The 24,231-nt window shown below is 42.4% G+C and overlaps 1 protein-coding gene across 1 annotated transcript in view; it reads right to left on the bottom strand.

The window, feature by feature from the left end:
- LOC124619213 (long-chain fatty acid transport protein 1-like) overlaps nt 1-24,231 on the bottom strand; it is a 330,911-nt gene that overhangs the window by 305,886 nt on the left and 794 nt on the right. The gene's annotated exons all lie outside the window — the stretch shown is intronic.

Genomic DNA, 24,231 nt, shown 5'->3' with positions numbered 1-24,231 from the left:
CTTCTCGCAGGAAGAAGCTGTACTGTCTTTCATATTAAGTAAGTTGAGCACAAAAGTATCAAAAATTACCATATATGCAACCTTGTTGATGGTAGTGTCAAAAAATATCGGTCCAATAATGCATGTTGCTGTTACACCGCACCAAACGCAGTTTTTTTTTCCCCATCATGGAGTGGTTGCTGACACACAATGTTACGGTTCTCTGTTGTCCAGTACCTCGTGTTGTGTGAATTCACATCACCGGTAAGATGAAACCATGCTTCGTCACTCATGATGTAATGGCAAGGGTCTGACAAACCATGGTGGCAGCGCGGTTTTGAGGCGCCATGTCACGGACTACGCGGCCCCTCCCGCCGGAGGTTCGGGTCCTCCCTCGGGCATGGATGTGTGAGTGTTGTTTAACTTAGATTAAGTAGTGTGTAAGTGTAGGGACTGATGACCTGAGCAGTTTGATTCTTTAGGAATTCACACATTTGAACATTTTTTTTTTTTTTTTCGAACGAACCCTTGTTGATGTTATTCAAAATCCACGTGCAGTGATCTACACTTTTCTGAGCGTCGTCTTCTCTAAATTTCTGCACAATCCTCACACGATATGGCTTCAAACTGAGACTTTTCAATATCCGCTGGCAACTCCCCCTACTTATATGCGCCTCTTGGGCCAATTTAAGTGTAGACTTCTTTGGACACTGAATAATTCTTCGGCGGATGTCGGCACAATAACTTCTTGTGTGCAAAGTGAATCAGTTCTTTGTCGTTTTACATCCTGCACAAATCCGTAGGAGCGTCAATTTCGATACAGAAGTATCTATTGCTCCCTTTGCTGGTAGTTCTCTATCCGAATACTTGATCCCGAAAATTTCGCGAATTTCCTTAATCGAACCTGTTTTCACATATGCTTTAACAATTTCCATTCTGTCTTCAATCGAGAAAGTCATCTTGCAGAACGCAAAGAGAAACTTCCAGCTTCACTGATTAAATAAACAGATGCTAGCAGAAGAATTCTAACGATCTATTATCGCATAAAACTATCCATTGTTGTTGCTGTTTATTTCACACGTCGAAATATTGCAATCGCATTCAAAGGGGAGACGGGCTACTGTTAACGAAGCCACCCTGCACAAATGATTAGTATTTTTGCGCAACCGCACAATTTAGGTAGGAGTAATGCCATCCACATTCGTGCATAAGATTACACAGCTGGTTCCTGATTCACAAATCGCAGTTGAATGTTGGTTGTTCGTGAGAAGATTGTTATACCATGTGAGAGGAGGAGAGAGGCGTCGGAATTAGACAGCGGCAGGATCGTGGCCTATCGACATTCCTGTTCATCTTTCGCGAAGTTCCACTTCACGTTGGCTGGGAACCTCCCGACTGTCATGCAAATCTGGAATCGATGGATTCAAGTGAGCCACACTCATCGGCGGGAGCTAAACAGCGCCCACGCAACTAACGCCCGAGAGGACAGACACATTGCTCGCTTGGCTGCACAGGATAGTATAAACACCTCACGTGCCTTGACCCTAGAAATGCTTTTGTTTGTACAAGCCAAGTATCTGCAAGGACAGTGCGAAGGCTTCTGGAGTACCAGATGGTGGATTACTCCACTGAACACAGGTTTTACAGTGCTAATAAGGATAGTAAGTAATACATTGGAACAAGGGTAAAGAAAAACGTAGGTCCATATCAAGCCCATGCAGAGAACAGAATCCTGAATCCTTCCTGGTCATGCTGACAAAGTTTTATGAATTTACTTATAAAAGTATAGACAGTGGAAATTAAAATGTCCTCTGGTGCCTCTCCTGCTCCAAGTCAGCCCGTTTGACGTCCTACCCCCCTTAAGTGCAAATGCATTTCATACAAAAAACGCTTTGACAAGTTTACGCCGATGACATGAGCGTTATCGTAAACTTTAGCGAGGAGATGGATTTAGTGATGCAAATGATGAGTCCAGACGCCAAGGCTAATGAAGTAAGTATTAACATCAAGAAATCTAAAATAATGGTCCTCGGTTCCCCATGCCAACTACACGGACACACACTGGGTTGAAGTGACGAATCAGAAAAAGCAGATTGGAATAATCCTGATGCTAAAATCCATGAGAACCAAAAGCAATGAAGTGGCAAATTGAGCTGAGCATATTGTGAGCGATTCTTGGAGAACATAATACACTAGTCAAATATATGTGACCACCTGCCAAAAGCCCAAATAACCACCTTTTCCAGCCCGGATCACTGTGAGACGTGCATGAAGAGTGGCAGTGAGGTATTGGAAGGTACGGTCGGGAATGTGGCGCCATGCCAACTTCAGTTTCTCGGTTGATTATCCATGACGCAAACAGCCCCATTGGGATGGTCCCACCGATTCTCGATTGGATTTAAATCCTGGAAGTTTAGTGGCCAGTGGACTACTTAATCCCATCCTGATGCTCTTCGAACAAAGCACGTGCACTGCGACCTGTGTGACATGTACTGTTTTGGTGGCAGATGCCGTCGTACTAAGGAAAAACAAAATCCCCATGGATAGAAGCATACTTGAGTTGATCCGTCGTGTCTTCCAGAATGACGAGATCACCCAGGGAATGCCACGAAAACATTCCCCGGACCACAACATTCCCCCAGGCAGGACCCACCCCCCGACGCTTGCAGGATATTTGCTTTCAGACGTTTCACACGCCAATGGCCATCTGTCATCTGAAAAGGCCACCTATCGCAACTCAGTGGAAATCCACTTGCGGTACTGGCGTGCATATTCCAACTTCCGTCGCCGACGAATAGCAGTTAACATGGCTGCACGAACCAGGCGCCTGCTGTGGAGACCCATAAGCTGCAACGTTCCCTGAAAGGTCGTAGAAGAGACACTGTTGGTAGCCTCTTCCTTCATCTGGGCGGTCAGTTGCTCAACAGTTACACTTCTAAATGATGACTAACTGAAACTCTCAGCTGCTGACAGGTTTTGTTGATATACCTCGATGTGGACAGCTGAAAATGTGTGAACCGACCGGTACTCGAACCCGGGACCTCCTGCTTACATGGCAGACGCTCTATCCATCTGAGCCACCGAGGACACAGATGAATAGTGCGACTGCAGGGACTTATCCCTTGCACGCTTCCCGTGAGACTCACATTCCCAACTGTCCACAATTCTACATATGTAATGTACCTTATAGACATTTGCCCATCCACTCATGCTGACGCACGCTTTGGCGATTCCCGTAAGAGTTTGGGCAACCTATGCGCATTCGCACAGACGAAGGTCAATGGCTTGGTAGCCTTTAACAATATATATATATATATACAGTAGCTGTTCTCGAAAGAACAGAATGACACATCGAGGTATATCAACAAAACCTGTCGGCAGCTGACGGTTTCAGTTAGTCATAATTTATTCTAGGGAAAAGCTGCACGGTCATCAACAGTATTCTGTTCTTTCGAGAACAGCTGTCTGTCTTCATATATATAGTTACACTTCTGTTCGCCCCTACATCTCTGCCGCCGACGTTCATCCCTGTTATGAATCGCTCGTATTGAACTGCACTTCCCTCGGCGACGGTTGTGGTCATTGTCATTTAGCCATTCACGCGATCGGTTTACAAACTTAGCAAATAACTTCGCTGTGTTCGTCGCCACAAGAGCGCAAATTAACTTCTCCTTGATGACAATACGTCTCGCAAAAGCCTGCGAACCCGAAAGGAGTTCGCAAATCATTTCCATCCGTTTGGCGTAAGAAGGGTGCACTCCGCGGGAAGGAGTACGTGGGTGATGGGGAATTTATTGATATAGCAAGACGTTGGTTCCGACGCCGACCAGTGAAAGGGTACCAATGCGGGCATACAGGCCTCCCAATATGGTGGCGTAAAGGGAATAATATGGTGTATTGGAATAAGGTGTATTGGAATCTCGAACAAAACCAACCCGCTTTCAGAAAAAAAGTATTGCATTGCTTATTGAAGGCCCTCGTAGCTCCTGCTTCTAACGGAGCGCAAGTTACCCAAACTACGATCATCCAAGCGTTTGATAATGACAGCATTTAACGATTTCCAAACAAATTTCAAACGCAATTTTAAACCTTTTCTGAACTTTTCTCGCTTACTTGCTTAACGTCAAATATTTCATACACGATGGTTTGATTGTTTAAAGAAGGATGGAGGGATTATTGGGAAATGGTTAAGTGTTTATTTCCTGAAAATTGGGTGAGCCGTAGCGACACTTAGTGTGCCGCACAGCTAAAAACTGTTGCATACATTCAACATGCCTGTTCGAATGCGTTATACGGGGTACTTACAATTTTACATGAAACTAAGTTTTTCTGGCTTTTTGTTTTCTGACTGTGTCACACTTACATGTTGGGTGGATGCGGGAGTAAAGTGTTATACCCCAGTATGAGAACATGTTACTTACATATAAAACACAAATTCTGATTTTAGCGCATTTTTCACTTGTTGTTGTTGTGGTCTTCAGTCCTGAGACTGGTTTGATGCAGCTCTCCATGTTACTCTATCCTGTGGAAGCTTCTTCATCTCCCAGTACCTACTGCAACCCACATCCTTCTGAATCTGTTTAGTGTATTCATCTCTCGGTCTCCCTCTACGATTTTTACCCTCCACGCTGCCCTCCAATACTAAATTTGTGATCCCTTGATGCCTCAGACATGTCCTACCAACCGATACCTTCTTCTAGTCACGTTGTGCCACGAACTTCTCTTCTCCCCAATCCTATTCAATACCTCCTCATTAGTTACGTGATCTACCCACCTTATCTTCAGCATTCTTCTGTAGCACCACATTTCGAAAGCTTCTATTCTCTTCTTGTCCAAACTATTTATCGTCCATGTTTCACTTCCATACATGGCTACATTCCATACAAATTCTTTGAGAAACGACTTCTTGACATTTAAATAAATACTCGATGTTAACAAATTTCTCTTCTTCAGTAAGGCATTTCTTGCCATTGCCAGTCTACATTTTATATCCTCTCTACTTCGACCATCATCAGTTATTTTGCTCCCCAAATAGCAAAACTCCTTTACTACGTCAAGCATCTCATTTCCTAATCTAATTCCCTCAGCATCACCCGATTTAATTTGACTACATTCCATTATCCTCGTTTTGCTTTTGTTGATGTTCATCTTATATCCTCCTTTCAAGACACTGTCCATTCCGTTCAACTGCTGTTCCAAGTCCTTTGCTGTCTGACAGAATTACAATGTCATCGGCGAACCTCAAAGTTTTTACTTCTTCTCCATGAATTTTAATACCTACTCCGAATTTTTCTTTTGTTTCCTTTACTGCTTGCTCAATATACAGATTGAATAGCATCGGGGAGAGGCTACAACCCTGTCTCACTCCTTTCCCAACCACTGCTTCCCTTTCATGTCCCTCGACTCTTATAACTGCCATCTGATTTCTGTACAAATTGTAAATAGCCTTTCGCTCCCTGTATTTTATACCTGCCACCTTCAGAAAGAGTATTCCAGTTAACATTGTTAAAAGCTTTCTCTAAGTCTACAAATGCTAGAAACGTAGGTTTGCCTTTTCTTAATCTTTCTTCTAAGATAAGTCGTAAGGTTAGTATTGCCTCACGCGTTCCAACATTTCTACGGAATCCAAACTGATCTTCCCCGAGGTTCGCTTCTACCAGTTTTTCCATTCGTCTAATTTTTCACTTGGCCATCTTTAAAGCAGGTGTGGTCATAACACCACAGACCGAAATTAATTACCTGTTGTATCAGATTGTGGCAGGTAACTGGATTAAAAACACAAACGCTTTCCTGGATCGTTGTAAATTTTGGTGCGAATACATCGCAACTCGTAAGCAGAATACTTTCGCATCGGGTGTCATCCTAATCGAAAGAAACTATCGTCAACGGTAGAATTTGAGGAGATTGTGTTGGGAGTGATCAGGCGAACTAGAGCAAACCAAAACAAGGATGGCTGAACAAGAATTGAGCAGCGGTCTTAACCATCGCAACCAAAGTCTTGTTTTTCGTGAGGAACAGGCTAGTGCCTTTTCATTCAGTATCAGACCGGTTTGTAACATATTATAGAATATGTACAGAATGTATTGAAAATATGACAGTCTAGACTCACAGACGAACTGCTTCAAGTTCGATTTCCCAATTAAAAAAAGTATCGAAAAATAGCTTCAGAATGGTCCTGCGGGCTGGATAGGCCGCAAAGGACCCTATGACAGGGTTTGCTTTGCATGGTCTCCACGTTCACCCGACCTAACGCCATGCGATTTTTTTCCTTTGGGACTTCATCAAGGATCGTGTGTACGTGCCTCCGTTACCAACAGACAACCACCCCCCCCCCCCCACCCCCCCTGAATTAAGAAACCGGTTTGAAGCAGCTGTTGCTACAATCACTGAAGACGCACTTATCAACGTTAGGGAAGAACTCTGCTATAGACTTGATGTATCCCGTGTGACAAATGGTGCTCACATTGAACATTTATAAGGTTCTTGGTAAAACTATTTGAGTTGCTCTCATTTGACATATCATTTATAACTGTACGTTTAATATATTAAATATTACAAAGCGTTAAAATCCCGATATTCATTTATAAACACCCTGTAGATCGGCGAAACGTGAGGCCAGGAGACTTGGACGAACCCAGAACAATGTCGCATCGCGTCGTTTTTAGCCACGACATCCGTTTTAGATGATTCGTGTGGCCAGACTCGCGTCTTCTAATAAACACCGAAGCGAGAGATTTTCATAAAGCAGCAATTCAAGGTGTCGGGAACAAGAACCGAAAGGTACGTTGTTGGGAGACGTCCAACCTGTTGACGTAGCGTTACAGGAAAGCGCCCCGCACAGATTCCCTAGTAGGTCTAACAATCTACATCTACATCTACATCTACATTTATACTCCGCAAGCCACCCAACGGTGTGTGGCGGAGGGCACTTTACGTGCCACTGTCATTACCTCCCTTTCCTGTTCCAGTCGCGTATGGTTCGCGGGAAGAACGACTGTCTGAAAGCCTCCGTGCGCGCTCTAATCTCTCTAATATTACAGTCGTGACTCCTCGAGAGGTATAAGTAGGGGGAAGCAATATATTCGATACCTCATCCAGAAACGCACCCTCTCGAAACCTGGACAGCAAGTTACACCGCGATGCAGAGCGCCTCTCTTGCAGAGTCTGCCACTTGAGTTTATTAAACATCTCCGTAACTCTATCACGGTTACCAAATAACCCTGTGATGAAACGCGCCGCTCTTCTTTGGATCTTCTCTATCTCCTCCGTCAACCCGATCTGATACGGATCCCACACTGATGAGCAATACTCAAGTATAGGTCGAACGAGTGTTTTGTAAGCCACCACCTTTGTTGATGGACTACATTTTCTAAGGACTCTCCCAATGAATCTCAACCTGGTACCCGCCTTACCAACAATTAATTTCATATTACATTCCACTTCAAATCGTTCCGCACGCATACTCCCAGATATTTTACAGAAGTAACTGCTACCAGTGTTTGTTCCGCTATCATAGAATCATACAATAAAGGATCCTTCTTTCTATGTATTCGCAATACATTACATTTGTCTATGTTAAGGGTCAGTTGCCACTCCCTGCACCAAGTACCTATCCGCTGCAGATCTTCCTGCATTTCGCTACAATTTTCTAATGCTGCAACTTCTCTGTATACTACAGCATCATCCGCGAAAAGCCGCATGGGAAAGCTTGAAAGACCACTAGCGCAGTACTGGAAGACATCTCTTCGACTATACGCTATGAAGAATATAACCATGACGATAATATTTGATCCTTGGGGTGTTCAACTGCGCTGTTGTCAGCGCCCGTACAAATTCCCAATCTTTTCACAGACCAGTCACGCCACTGTTCCCGAATGACGACGATGACATGATGACAACACAAACACCCAGTCCCTGAGCGAGATTCGAGCCCAGGACCCCGTGATACAGAGGCAGCAACATTAGCCACTAGACTACGAGATGCGGACGGTAATTTGAAAGGTTTTCGACTAGGGCACAGAAATCGTTGATAACAATGAAATTTTGTTTCGGTATTTTGGTAATGTATGTCAAGTGAAACACTGATCTGTAGAATAGTTTTCTGTGTACCCCATTTTAAGATATTGGTGTTGAGTGTGTATTGTCCAAATGGTTAAACTCTGATACGTCACCACAGAATTTTTAATTCTACGCAGTTTATGTGCCAATGAATACAGCTATCCAAAGTTGTCAAATGTATATGCAGTTTGCTCCACTACTTTTAAAAGTTAAGAAATGCTGAGTTCAAACAACGCCCTACTTCTCTTGACGTGGACTTTGAGAAGCAAGTCTAAAAATGCAACAACATAGCGAATGACGAGAAAGTGCACAATACAGTATTGGACGGTCTGCAGTGACTGCTGTATGAAGTATCATAAGAAAGATTACGGTACATTTTAAATGCTGAACCGACTATATGAGACAGTTTAGCCAGCATGATTATTGCATTTTTTTTAATACTGAGAAAAATGAATTTCTTAACGTTTTAAAAAAGAAACAAAGTTATTTCGTGCGTCGACCTCTTAATGTGAATGACAGCAAGAGCGCGTCCAGGATGCTCGGTTTCTCACGACTCTTTTTTGTTTTGGGGGAGGGGGTGCTGCTTCTGCTGCTGCACTCTTCACACCAACCCCCCTTGATTGACACGTGGGGCCACCAGAAATGAAATAACAACCAATAGAAGCCACTGGCCTAGAGTATACATCATACGAGGTCAGTTTCGTCTGACACAGAATTTAAGGCCAGTATTTTCTCAGTGGAAGCAGCGATTCTGTTACTGATTATCCTGCAAGGTTAAAACAATAACTGGCAAATACTACGCAGATGTTCTGGAAAGAATAAATGTCAAAAGACCTGCATTGCAAAAATGAAGCCGTGTTGGGTAGCTGCGCGGTTCGCTCGCCTCCCCCCGTCGGAGGATCGAGTCCTCCCTCGGACGTGTGTGTGTGTGTGTGTGTGTGTGTGTGTGTGTGTGTGTGTGTGTGTGTGTGTGTGTGTGTGCGTGTGTGTTTGTTTTGTTTTGTCCTTAACGTAATTTAGTTTAAGTTAGATTAAGTAGTATGCAAGCTTATTGTAGCGGGACTTTGAATTTCGCCGCGCTACACTCGTTCCCTCAGATAAAAAATATCCCGTCGCTGCGGTATGAGCGCTCGACGGCAGAGAAAATACTAAAATTGTAACTCTTTTTTTGTTTTCTATCCGTTTCATTTGTCTCTTGTTAGCCGAAGCTTAAGGCAGGCGTGATCTGATGCTGACGTAAAAACTTAATGGCTAATCTTGATCTGATTGTAATGTGTAGACATTGTGGAAGTTGTTAAGAAATTCGGTGGATGGAAGTAGCAAAGTGAATTAAATTGCATACAGTATCAAGATGATTTTAATTGGTATAAATTAGTGATCCCTGGACTATTGCAAGATTTCGGAGCAGATTTTTCACGCAGAAATGAAGGAGATTTTTGAAGACCTGGACGCCGCCCGAAAGAAGACATGTTAACCTGGTAAAGAATGAACTCTAAGCTACGCCAGTTACATTTTGTTATTCTCTGTTATTTTTCAAAATTTTTTGTAGTGGAAATTGGTTTAACTTTTGCTCAAAAAACGCCACAAGGACCACCCCAACAATAGCTTTTTCGAATAACGAAGTCCGATAGCTTTTCTGTAATACAAAGTCCGATCTGCATTTCTTTCTTTCTTTCCCTTTTTTCACGGTCATTAACGATTTTGAAACACTACAACTGGCGACCGTGACAGGACAGATTGTCCTCCCGCGACAGGACGCATTTTTCGGATGTGTCGTTTTTGTGCAAATTTGAAACTTTAATTTGTATTTTTTCCCAACAGAGAATATCAAAAAATCCTGAACTTTAAAGGGTAACTAAAACATCAACTTTATTGTACCTAAGCAAATGACTATACTACAATATTGTAAAGAATTTTTGTAACTAATTCAATCTGTTTTTCTTTGCATGGCATATGTTGATGCAAAACTGTTATTTTGAGGACTTTTGGTGATTATCCGATGGAGATGTATTAAGAAAATCCATATTTTGACGAATACGATTTACGCAGAAGTGTTTGACCAGCCGCTGCAGGACAGAAAATTTAATGGTGAGTCACACAATTATGTTTCATTCGAGCATTCAATAGCCAACTGCAGAATCCATTTTTCCCTTTCCACACATCCTGTAGTTTTCTTCTAGATTTTTCCAAAATTATCTATCTCTATTGTAGCATATGAAGATCGTGAATTTGACCGCCAAACAGTCATTTGTTACGAAAAATTTTGTCCGCCCTGCTGCAGCTTTCTCAATCATTGTTTGCAATAGAGCAATCATTTACATTGACGAGAAAATATTTCAACCTAAATTTGAGTCAAATTTTTATTAATCAGACTTATATTATTCCCTTTCTGACTTACGATTATACATTCTATTACAATGGAACGCGGTAAGGTAGAGATAGTTTCGGCAGATGAGTTAAGTGAAGTAGATTCATCTTTCAACCAACAAGAAAGTCCGCGTTCCCCTCTATGGACCAGTTCACAGATCAATGCAATGATTTTGCCTCAAACTCGCAACATTTGTGATAATACACAGATGGCGACTTTAAATGACGAAATGTGGAATGGACGCGAGACTAGACCGTCAGCGCCATTGTTAACATCAATGTCAGAACCGAATATGAGACAAATTCAGCAATATGACACAAATCGAAAACAAGAAACTGACAAACTGGACCGACTATTCGAGTTATTTGCAGACATGAAACGAGACGTTAGTCAGAAAATTGACGCAAAACTGGACGCACTTGGTCAGGACTTTAAACAAAGGCTAGATAAAAGCGACGAAAAATTTGACGTATTAAATCGTACTATGACCGAAAATTTTGAACGAACGACAAAACAGATCACAGAATTAAATAACACCACTCAACAGCTCAGCCAGCGATTTGAGACTTTGTCCATGCGAGTCACTAAACAGGAAGAAACTTTGGTTACATTCACACATGAAACAAAAAACAATGTCACCCGATGTGAGAATCAGTTAACTCAAATAGTTAATGTGCAGCAGGAAGTGAACACCCGTGTGGAAGAGTTAGCTCAGGCCCACACTTCAGTTAGCTCCATCCAAGAAAAGCTGACTGAAGAAGTCGGAAATATTACCCAACAGCTCACAATGGTAGTTCTTGAACAAACCCACCTCAAAGAAAAGATAGAAAAATTAGAAGATCGAGCGGACCTCGCGTCACTAAACGACGACACCAACATGGCCGAAAGAATTGTACATGAATGTAAATTGTGTTACGACTATCTGGACAAAAAACTTGAAACAATTACACAAGATATACTTTCAAAAACAAAGACACATGTTAAAGACGAGACAACACACATAGAAGACGAAGTGATAAAATTACGAGACAATGTTGTGCCGTGTTTGGCGATTGGTGCAAATGCATCGTCGGGGAACGACAAAACAGCTCAAACCATGGCTAATGACACAGACAGAACACGTATTGTGGAATCACCTATTACAAGTCAAAATTACAATGTGCCGCTTTCTTTTCCACCAAACGAGCAATATTACGTTACGACACCTAGAGTAGCAAGTGACACAAACTACGTCAATACAGTTATGCCAACCGGCATGGCCGATGACACGTTTGTAAGACATGGGTATTTCCAGACATTTTCCAGTGAGGACAAGCACAAAGTCCACCCTATTGTGTTTATTAGATCATTTGACGGTGTTTTTCCACGTAGTTGGTCAGAAGTCGATAAAATCAGATACGTCACCAATCTCATGAGAGGACGAGCAGCTAAGTGGGGTGCCGCTATGAAACGGCGGTGCCTTACGTTTGAACAGCTCGAACAAGCCTTCTTGGACGAATTCTGGTCCGAGAATGAGCAACAGAGTCTAAGGAGAGAAGTGTGCAACCCCGAGACCTATGACCCTAAAAAAGAGACATTAAGACAATACTTTCAGAGGTACTTAGACAAGACACTGTACTGGTCCAAACCAGCCGACTTGCCAGCTATAATTGACACTTTAAAGAGCCACTTACCCTTTCCATACCGAGACAGATTAATAGGAGTACCGGAGAATGACGTTAAGACTTTCTTAAACTTCTTACATCAAATGGACGTAGTTTACAGAGGCGATTCACACCATTCAAATTTTACGCATATTAGTAAACAAAATCAGCACCCACCCCAAAGGAACCGTAGTGACGGTGGTTGGTGGAACCATCCGTCCGCGCCGCGACACAATACGATGCCTGCGCGCGAAACATACTCAAATGGAAACGTGTATGACGGTAGGAACAACCGCAGAAATTCGTGGAATAATAATAACAATAATTATCACCCATATCAAAATGGTAACTACATGCAAAATGAAAATCACAGACAGTACAACAACAACAGCAATAGGAGACGTGAGAAGAACCGGTACAACCCGGGCTCCTTTGACAGGAACATGACATATAACAGACATAATTACCACCAAAACAATAACAATCCCAACAATCACCGACAGAATATGTGGAACACACAACATTCACGCATGACAAATCATAACCCTCCACGGAAACCGCCGCCGTTTCCCAATACAGTTATGCACTCCCCACCACAAAGTAGCAATAACAATTGCGGCGCGCCATCAGCTGACGCGTGGGCGCCAACCGGCCGGAATGTATACATAGTGGAGCTGGTCAATGAACCCGGCCAAACACAGCAGACGACGGAAACAGTCGACGACCGAGCTAAGCGCTCGTGCTTCGGTCGTGAGGTGTTGTAAGAGCGCAACGGCTGAGACGGTTTGTTTCCTCAGGTACGACGACAAAATGACAGCAGAACAGGAATTAACAAACCTATCAGGTTGATGACCTTGTTATTTTGCGTTCACATCCCAAGTCTACAAAATTAAAACAACTGAACAGAAAATGACAGCTATTATATTCAGGTCCTTTCAGAATAGCAAGCATGCCTCACCCAGGTTGTTACTCCCTAGAATACCCGTTATCTCACAAGCCGAGGGGGCTGCATCCCCACAGTCATTTGAAACCCTTTGTGCACTAAAACAACATAATATAATGATAACTAAGTTGAACATGAGCAAGTTGCTGTGAAAACGAGATCATAAATATTTGTATTGAATACACGAACATTAAGTTATACAGCATAAGAACACAAACATTCATTTATGGAAATTATATACTGCAGTTACACTTGTACACATAATTATGAAGAGAAAGTAAACCCAGGTGAGTACACTTACTAAATGAGAAAAGATATTCATATAGGAATGAGACCTACGCAGGTTACATTGGTTGTTAGTTGTAAATTATAAGGTGAATCAACAATTAGTTAGTTATTTCAAGGCACTACAATGAGAGGAAATAATAGCTATTGAGATCAGTAATGACATAGGTATGTAGCAGAATGAATGAGGACGTAAGAATGAATGATCAGTATGAATGAGTTAATATTTAAGTTAATATAAGAAGGTAAGTTACTGTGAAGTAGTTGATGGAGACAGAATATTTGAGGAAAATATTATTGGAGTTTTATGAGAAAGGACGTGCCAAATGGCCCCACGTATGTGATATATTAATGTTTGATGAGGAATATGTTTAATGTATTAGGATATATATATATATATATATACACTCCTGGAAATGGAAAAAAGAACACATTGACACCGGTGTGTCAGACCCACCATACTTGCTCCGGACACTGCGAGAGGGCTGTACAAGCAATGATCACACGCACGGCACAGCGGACACACCAGGAACCGCGGTGTTGGCCGTCGAATGGCGCTAGCTGGGCAGCATTTGTGCACCGCCGCCGTCAGTGTCAGCCAGTTTGCCGTAGCATACGGAGCTCCATCGCAGTCTTTAACACTGGTAGCATGCCGCGACAGCGTGGACGTGAACCGTATGTGCAGTTGACGGACTTTGAGCGAGGGCGTATAGTGGGCATGCGGAGGCCGGGTGGACGTACCGCCGAATTGCTCAACACGTGGGGCGTGAGGTCTCCACAGTACATCGATGTTGTCGCCAGTGGTCGGCGGAGGGTGCACGTGCCCGTCGACCTGGGACCGGACCGCAGCGACGCACGGATGCACGCCAAGACCGTAGGACCCTACGCAGTGCCGTAGGGGACCGCACCGCCACTTCCCAGCAAATTAGGGACACTGTTGCTCCTGTGGTATCGGCGAGGACCATTCGCAACCGTCTCCATGTAGCTGGGCTACGGTCCCGCACACCGTTAGGCCGTCTTCCGCTCACGCCCCAACATCGTGCAGCCCGCCTCCAGTGGTGTCGCGAGAGGCGTGAATGGAGGGACGAATGGAGACGTGTCGTCTTCAGCGATGAGAGTCGCTTCTGCCTTGGTGCCAATGATGGTCGTATGCGTGTTTGGCGCCGTGCAGGTGAGCGCCACAATCAGGACTGCATACGACCGAGGCACACAGGGCCAACACCCGGCATCATGGTGTGGGGAGCGATCTCCTACACTGGCCGTACACCACTGGTGATCGTCGAGGGGACACTGAATAGTGCACGGTACATCCAAACCGTCATCGAACCCATCGTTCTACCATTCCTAGACCGGCAAGGGAACTTGCTGTTCCAACAGGACAATGCACGTCCGCATGTATCCCGTGCCACCCAACGTGCTCTAGAAGGTGTAAGTCAACTACCATGGCCAGCAAGATCTCCGGATCTGTCCCCCATTGAGCATGTTTGGGACTGGATGAAGTGTCGTCTCAAGTGGTCTGCACGTCCAGCACGAACGCTGGTCCAACTGAGGCGCCAGGTGGAAATGGCATGGCAAGCCGTTCCACAGGACTACATCCAGCATCTCTACGATCGTCTCCATGGGAGAACAGCAGCCTGCATTGCTGCGAAAGGTGGATATACACTGTACTAGTGCCGACATTGTGCATGCTCTGTTGCCTGTGTCTATGTGCCTGTGGTTCTGTCAGTGTGATCATGTGATGTATCTGACCCCAGGAATGTGTCAATAAAGTTTCCCCTTCCTGGGACAATGAATTCACGGTGTTCTTATTTCAATTTCCAGGAGTGTATATTATGATGAATATGTGAGTAAGGAATGAGTGAGAATGTTTTGGTAATATTGTGCTACATAGAGAAGTGAGTAAACAGTCTACATCTGTAAGATTATACAAGAATTTCAGTTTGAAAGAAAACATTTGTGATGAGTTAGAACACGTGAGTACAAGACGTTAAAAGTGAATCTATTTACAGTGCCCTTGAAAATGAATCAATGCAAGAAAAGCAGAGTGAACATAATGGTGATTACAGCTGTTGAAAGAAGTGTAATAAGAATATAACTTGGAAACACATTAGCTTTAATTTATTTCAGAAGTGTAACTTAGCAAACCTTTCGTTAAGTTTTGTTAAGCCATTGTGTGGAAGAAAACATTTATAGTTCGTGTTCAGACAGGAGAATGATATTTTAAGGAACTTAAGTTGAAATATAGTTCTTACACATGACAGAAAACTCTGAGGAAGCAAAAGATAGGAGAGTTATTAAGGCCGTTTTGCGACTCGTACAACACCTCCACTTAAGCGAACAGATGACAAAATTACATCTACGTTGAAGAATGACAAAATTACAGCTACGTTGAAGACATTTGACTTTTCAGGCTATGCAAGGTAAGTGCAAAGGAGCAGTGACCATCCGTCCAGCTGACGTCGAGCAACGGACAGTGAGAAAGAGACATTTTACTGTCAATTATAATAATATGTTCTTTATTTATGATTTATAGATAGAAATCATATATATATATACTACATACATGATGTTTAACCTTCACTAAAGTAGAAGAAAGTTCATGGTTGAACTCTTGAGAGGAAATTTGATATGTTATCATATAATACACATTATGAGAGACACAATCTCTGAGATACATTTTCCATTTGTATAGACGGTATCCACAAGAAGTGGAGATATTGAGGAAGTACTGAGCAGATATGCGATTCACTCATGCAAGGATTTGTTAAGGTATAATACACTAAGTCATATGAACAATCACAAGACAAACAGAGAATCTGTCATGATGTTACGCTACACAGACTTGACGTAAGGTCACTTACATTTACCCATGATTTGGTAAATTGTACGCACCCCCTTTCACACACCCCTTGAAGGTGATGCAAACATTATAACGTATTGTGTACTCTTTTTATGTATTAGCAGTAGGATTTGGCAGTTTTTAGGTAGTGAATAGTTTCTTCCAGTCTATCTTTCTTTCTTTCTCCATTATCCTACCACCTACTGCAGCTGGGTATTGTTTGTTTATGGAATGTAAGAATATATTGTGTGACAGTAAACTTTCAGGTATGAATAAAAAGACATGAAGAAAACTGAATATTGATGGCATTACAAGCCTGGTCAACCACTAGCCAAGATATGGAATCAAAAGAAAGAAAGAAATAGGCCTAATAAATGAAGGAAAGCCCGTGCTTTAAGTATTAAGTCTGATGTCCCTTGGCACGCCCAAACCTGAATAAAAAAAAAATTAATACCCCAATTAAAAGCAAGCCAATGGGACTTAGTGTAATTTTTTTTTAGTGTAAATATTTCACATACAATTTCTTGTAAATTTATATGTATTTGTATATGTATTAAAACTTTGCATATTGTCAACGTATTTTGAAATGTGACCACGAAATGTAAGCTTTCATAATTTACTATGTAAACATGCTGGGACTCCGTGAACTTTGTTAAAATGTAAATGTGGCAAAAAGTGTTGCAAACTGTGTTAAACAGTGAACGTTATAAACGACGAATTTTGTGTTGTTTGTGAAACTTATGGTGCATAAACCAAATAACTGTTTGTAAATCGATATAAACTGCAATTTACTTCGACGATAATGAGGATTTCCACACTGCAAATGAACGTTTGTTGGCATGTGTAAACAATGTGGTGAAACACCTACCTTTGCGAACATCGACGCCGTTGTTCCTGGCCGGCCTTCAGATGCTTGGAGACAATAAACTCAGCACCTGTCGTAGGCGATGTGGAGGCTAAAAACTACATCGATCATATATGCCCCGAGAACAATAGTCATGAAAAAGTACAAGGACCTGGAGTGTTGTGTCGTAACAGAAGACATGGACGTTGCTTCAGATCACGCACACGCTCAATCTTATGGTGTCACCGAACTTAACACGCCATTTATGCTGGAATAACAACTTTTAATGAACACTATGTGAAAGTAAATACTGTGCAAGACTGTCATAACACAGCGATTTTGAAACCGCCGCACGCGAAATTCAGTGATGCTATTGCGCATGCGCAAAGACTACATGCTGCCAGAGATGCGTTGGGAAACCAACGCTGGAAGCGCACAACATTAACTGCGCTGGTGAGCAGCTTGCTCAAACACACACTATGTAAACATATATATATTAATTGTCTAAAAAGGATCAAAACTGTAGCAAGTGTATGTAGTATATAGATTTAGAAACAAAGTATTGACAAAGATAATCCTCTAAGTATGCACGCGGGGTTTCCTGGGAAAATATGTGTAGTAGATATTTAGGTATATCTATTCCATTGTTTGCTAGCCTGCCACGCTAAATGTTTTAGCGTGACAGTCGAGGGGGCGATGTAGCGGGACTTTGAATTTCGCCGCGCTACACTCGTTCCCTCAGATAAAAAATATCCCGTCGCTGCGGTATGAGCGCTCGACGGCAGAGAAAATACTAAAATTGTAACTCTTTTTTTGTTTTCTATCCGTTTCATTTGTCTCTTGTTAGCCGAAGCTTAAGGCAGGCGTGATCTGATGCTGACGTAAAAACTTAATGGCTAATCTTGATCTGATTGTAATGTGTAGACATTGTGGAAGTTGTTAAGAAATTCGGTGGATGAAAGTAGCAAAGTGAATTAAATTGCATACAGTATCAAGATGATTTTAATTGGTATAAATTAGTGATCCCTGGACTATTGCAAGATTTCGGAGCAGATTTTTCACGCAGAAATGAAGGAGATTTTTGAAGACCTGGACGCCGCCCGAAAGAAGACATGTTAACCTGGTAAAGAATGAACTCTAAGCTACGCCAGTTACATTTTGTTATTCTCTGTTATTTTTCAAAATTTTTTGTAGTGGAAATTGGTTTAACTTTTGCTCAAAAAACGCCACAAGGACCACCCCAACAATAGCTTTTTCGAATAACGAAGTCCGATAGCTTTTCTGTAATACAAAGTCCGATCTGCATTTCTTTCTTTCTTTCCCTTTTTTCACGGTCATTAACGATTTTGAAACACTAGGACCGATGACCTCAGCAGTTTGATCCCATGAGACCTTACCACAAATTTCCAATAACGAATTTTTCGTTAGAAAATAGACGCAAGTGCTTCGGACAACAGGAATTACTCTAACATCCCCCAATGTCCACCAGATTTGGCACTCTGTAACTTACTTCCAACTGTCACAACATTTATAGGAATTAGGATTTGCGGAAATGTTTTTATTTCTTTGTGTTTTTCAGGCCTTCCACTAACTGGAAAACTTTGGACAAACTGATCGAAAAAGGGAAGACAGTAGAAAGAAGGAAAACAGTCTTTTTACTGATGTGAATTTCTATCATTCGGGAAAAGTTGAGTTCCTTTCCCGTCACGCCAACCAAATTCATGTCTTCGGGGTGTTCACAACGCACATCACGCGGCGATGGCTCCTTAAGGTAAATCATAGCCTGTTCCATCCACCACCACTCTCTGATTCAGTTTAACAGAGGCCGTTCCAAGAATGAATAAGTTATGAGCCAAGAATGTCTAGAAACTTACTGGTACTGCTACTGTATTTAATTTGTGTGTGTATGCGGCCTAATTCTCGAAAGAGCCATGTCGTGGCCATTATGACTACGGCAGTTATCAGTCATTGCTCACATTTCTTGTTTATTGGCTCAATCAGATTAGGCACTTAAAAATTGTCTTCTGCCAATATTACTACTTTGGCAATGGCTGGTCATACTACATACTGACTCAGCCATTGCTATATTGGATCCTGAGAATGATTTAAGTGTCGAAACCGGTTTAGCCAAAAATAAATGTGAACATTGACTGATGACTTTTGTAAGAAAATTTGGTGTGCTCAATGATGCTCTCTACCACGCATGGTGACCCACGGACCTGATTCATATACTTAATAAGCTTGCGGGCCGCTTCGTCACATGACGTGATAGGGTCCCTAGACAGAAACTATAACGCCCGTGATGTTAATGTTTATGATGCAATGCACCAATATGAAAGGCACACCTTCCACGACACGAAACGTTAACAATTTGTGTCTATAGAAAATTAAAAAATTAATTTTTGAGAGTATATTCATTTTATGTGCCTCTGTCTTCAGATGTTTATTTACACGTGGCGAACATTGTTTCTTAAGATCTTTTCCAATAGCTGTCTTAAAAACTTCCATTGCAAAATTGTGCAACGCCGTTAGTAAAAACCTAATGTTCACGACAAGTAAAAAGAAAAAAAGTAAACGCCTCAAGATGGGGTGTTACGTGTCTTGAAATATCTTGGAAAAATAAACGCCCATGAAGGCAACTGGCTGCAGCTAATACATTATTAATTATCTTCAGTCTCAACAGTTGCAGTGTTCTAATACGCCCACAGTAGTAAAGAATTATTTAATAATGATAATAATAATAAAACAAAATACGGCAATGGGACAGGCAGTTCCAGCCCACAAACAGGACTAACTTTGCGATTCTTCGCCACATGCAGGTCATTAGTGTGTCTGAAGTTCAGTGTGCTGATATTCTCTTGATGACTGCATAGGTGTGGGTTGTTCCTGTAACGCTAAATAAATGAAGCCATCACTTCATTGTTAATTTAAAAAATTTAAATCGCTTGAATTTAGCATATATCAGCTGTATTGTACCGCAGCCGAACTGAATAATGCGTACAAAAGAATGATGAAAATCCGAAAATGCATCACTGGCGAAGTCAATCCCAGTGCCTCTCTATCCCCCACGAAATTGGAACCAATCGTGAGAGGCCAGTTCCCCACCCATGCTCTGATGCATGCAAAAATCAATCCACGGCCATTACGCTCAAGACCATGAGACCGGCGTCTCTCATAGACGGCCGCTCCTCGGAAGAATGTCTCTGGTCCACTGTTGTAACGATGACGGAAGATCATCAGCATCTTGATTTTTTTTTGTAATACGTTTGTTTCGTGAATTTAGCTGTTGGCTGGAATAAACTTTTGTTCCTTTTTTATTTAAAAAAGGAACGCAGAATACACGTACGTCGCCTTAGAATTACCCAGCGTACGTGAATGGTTTAAATAAACGTCATAGCTTGAACGACTGTGATTTTTGAATATTTTAATTTCCAGACTTGCAGCTCTAGTAGTTGCATGCAGATTCCGATTTTCAACAGGAAGAAATTTTATTAATACACACGCAGTAACAAGATAATACTGTACTACCGGCAGCAGAAAGTTGAGAAAAACACGGTCGTAAATTGAAGGAACATCATCGTAACCTGCGTTCACGACGTACGTAGAAGAAGTATGAGGGTTAAAGTCATTATCCTTAAACATACCGCTGAATCCAGTACAGCTGTTAGTCGTGTCGAACGGAGAGAGAAAGACATTAGGCGACAGCTTGGGTGTAATTGAAACACAAAACCGCTGAAAGGTGAAAGCGAATAGTGTGTGTGCAGTGAGGGATGCACAGCCAATCGTTAAAGCGCTTGCCTGTACCTTCGGACAGTGTAAATCCTCAACTTGTTTTGCTTGATTTATTACGTACATGGACTCCAAAAGCGTAAAACTGCAGAGGGCGTCGCACGGTAACTGCCAACAGAAAGCATGTTATCCTTAAAAGACAGAGATACACTTTAGCTGTTTTGATCTGTCATATAACAAAGGCAGGGAAAACGAAATTCCACAGACGGCAGTTTTTGTTCCAGCCATACTGGTCCCAAATTCCTCACAAATTTCATGACCTGCAATTTACCAAACATTCGTAGCCTAGTAAGTGCTAAGTTCAGAGGTGCGCAAACACGACACTATATAGCAACCACATATCGTACGCCGGTAATGTGCTTGTCAACACGAAAATTGCTTCTTTGAATAATCTAACTACGGTAACGATAGCACCAAATATTGTCCCTGTGATAAAAGAAAGCCGTGCCTTACAATTTCGAAGACTACAAATACTCAAGGGATCAAATAATCTCGAGAAAAAAAGAGCATGCAGGAAGCGTTGCTATGACTTTGTAACACTAAGGGAAACTCACCATTCTTCGACATCGCTCATAGAAGACATGTCGAAATGTTATGTTTCAACGACACTTCAGGCAGCTTTAGCGACAATGGCGAGCAGCGATTAACTCATTTCCAAATAATGCAATTGACAGATTTCATTTATTGAGAGTCTGCAATGCTTCATAATAGACAGGGCATTAGTGAAGTAAGGTGATTAAGAATGCCAGCCTCTAGAGACTATGATAGATGCATAAATAATTGCGGTAAGAGCAAGAAAAAAGTACTTTTGTTTGGATTGGTAATTCAACCTCATTATCACATACATTTCTAGGTGGAAAAAATATACCACACGTTGGTCGTGCAGAGTTTGCATTGCTGCTCATCGAGTGCTCACTACGAGCTCAAATCGCGTCAACAGAGAGACTAATGCTTAGGAATTATTAGTTCAACATTTTGAACCATCGATGATAAGCCGTCTCAAACATGAAATTCATGAAGTGGCTAACTGAAACACCTTGATTCATGGAACACACGAGTTACAGCAGCATCCTCCATTGTCGTAACGAGGTACCTGCGCGAGGTAAGCCTGAATTCAGCAAGTACCACACCTACGCTAATTATCAAAAGTACGATTGTATAGGATATCAAGTGAATCTTGCGACTGGAATGAGGACTTTTTGGTAGGGAGGACGCGGCGTGTTATCTCGGATGGGGAGTCATCGTCAGATGAAGTAACTTCAGGTGTCCCTCAGGGAAATGTGATGGGGCCCCGACTGTTCAAGTTGTATATTAATGCCCTAGCGGACAATATAAATACTAATCTCAGCCTTTCTGCAGACGTCGCAGTTATCTATGATGTACTGTCTGAACGAAGCTGCATAAATATTCAGTCAGATCTTGATAAGATTTCTAAGTGGTGCAAAGTTGCCAACTTGCTTTAAATGTTCCGAAATGTAAAATTTTGCACTTCACAGAACGAAAGATGTAGTATCCTATGACTATAATATCACTGAGTCACTTTTGGAATCAGCCAACTCATACAAATACCTGTGGCTAGCAGTTTTTAGGGATATGAAATGGAATGATCACAAAGGCTCCGTTGCACATAAAGCAGGTGATACACTCCGGACTATTGGTATAATACTGGAGAAGAGCAGTCGGTCTACAAAGGAGACTGCTTACATATCACTTGTGCGACCAGTTCTAGGATCTTGCGCAAGTGTGTGGGACCCGTGCCAAATAGCACTAACAGGGGATATTGGAAGTATACATAGAAGAGCAATACAAATGGTCGCAGGTCTCCTTGATCAGTGGCTGAGTATTGGATAGATACTGAACTGAAAGACTCCTGAAGATAGACGTAAACTATCCCGAGAAAGTCTATTAACGAAGTTTCAAGAACCAGCTACCAGCTTTAAATGATGACGAGAGGAATATACACCGAAGAGCCACAGAAACTGGTACACCTGCCTAATATCGTGTAGGGCCCCCGCGAGCACACACAAGTGCCGCAACACGACGTGCCATGGACTGGATTAATCTGTGAAGCAGTGCTGGAGAGAACTGACACCGTGAATCCTGCACGGCTGTCCATAAATCCGTAAGAGTACAAGGGGATGGAGATCTCTTCTGAACAGCACGTTGCAAGGCAACTCGGATATGCTCAACAATGTTCATGTCTGGGCCATTTGGTGGCTAGCAGAAGTGTTCAAACTCAGAAAAGTGTTCATGGAGCCATTCTGTAGCAATTATCGACGTGTGCGGTGTTCCATTTTCCTGCTGACATTGCCCAAGTCCGACAGAATGCACAATGGACATGAATGGATGCAGGCGATCACACAGGATGCTTACTTACGTGTCACTGTCCAAGTCGTTCGTAGACGTATCAGAGGTCCCATATCACTACAACTGCACACGCTCCACACCATTACAGACACTCCACCAGCCTGAACAGTCCCCTGCTGACATGAAGGATCCATGGATTCATGAGGTTGTCTCCATACCAGCACATGCCCATCCACTCGATAAAATTTGAAACGAGACTCGTCCGACGAGGCAACATGTTTCCAGACATATGTCTGTGTTGACAGGTCAAGGCGAGGAGTAAAGCTTTGTGTCGTACAGTCATCAAGGGTACAAGAGTGGGGCCTTCGGCTCCGAAAGCTCATATCGATGATGATTCGTTGGAATGGTTCGCTTGTTGATGGCCTAGCATTGAAATCTGCAGCAATTTGCGGAAGGTTGCACTTCTGTCATGTTGAACTTTTCTCTTCAGTAGTCGTTGGTTCCGTTCTTGTAGGATTTTTTCCCGGCCGCAACGATTTCTGAGATTTGATGCTTTAGCGGATTCCTGATGTTCACGGTACACTACTGAAATGGTAGTACGGGAAAATCCCCACTTCATCGCTACCTCGGAGGTGCTGTGTCCCATCGCTGGTGCGACGAATGTAACACTACGTTCAAACTCACTCAATTGTCGATAACCTACCATTGTAGTAGCAGTAACCGAACCAACTGCGCCAGATTCTTGTCTTACATAGGCACTGCCGATCGCAGCACTGTATTCTGCTATTTAAATATCCCTGTATTTGAATACGCATGCCTTTACCAGTTTCTTTGGCGCTTCAGTGTATTGCAGCCCCATACGTATCGCTCACATAGGATAAGATTAGAATAATTGGTGTATCCAAATTCGTTCTATCGTTCTTTTCGCGCCCCATAACGGAAATCCTAATAATTGATTCAGTGGAACGTACCCTTTGCCATGCGCCCTACGGTGGTTTCCGGAGTATAGATGTAGACAAGAAAACAATTGATGGAAAAGAGTGAAAAACTGTGAGCTCAGATTTTTTGTTTGAGACTATGTTAATAACAATTTATAACTCAATGCTCTGAGTTTGAAAGTGACTACACTGGGATTTTCTCCAAAAGGACACATTGAGCTCCACGCTACTTACAAGA

Source organism: Schistocerca americana, chromosome 6, assembly GCF_021461395.2.
Source record: "Schistocerca americana isolate TAMUIC-IGC-003095 chromosome 6, iqSchAmer2.1, whole genome shotgun sequence".
Lineage (NCBI taxonomy): Eukaryota > Metazoa > Arthropoda > Insecta > Orthoptera > Acrididae > Schistocerca > Schistocerca americana.
The sequence above is the reverse complement of the archived record's forward strand: the minus strand, read 5'-3'. Positions and strand labels throughout refer to the sequence as shown.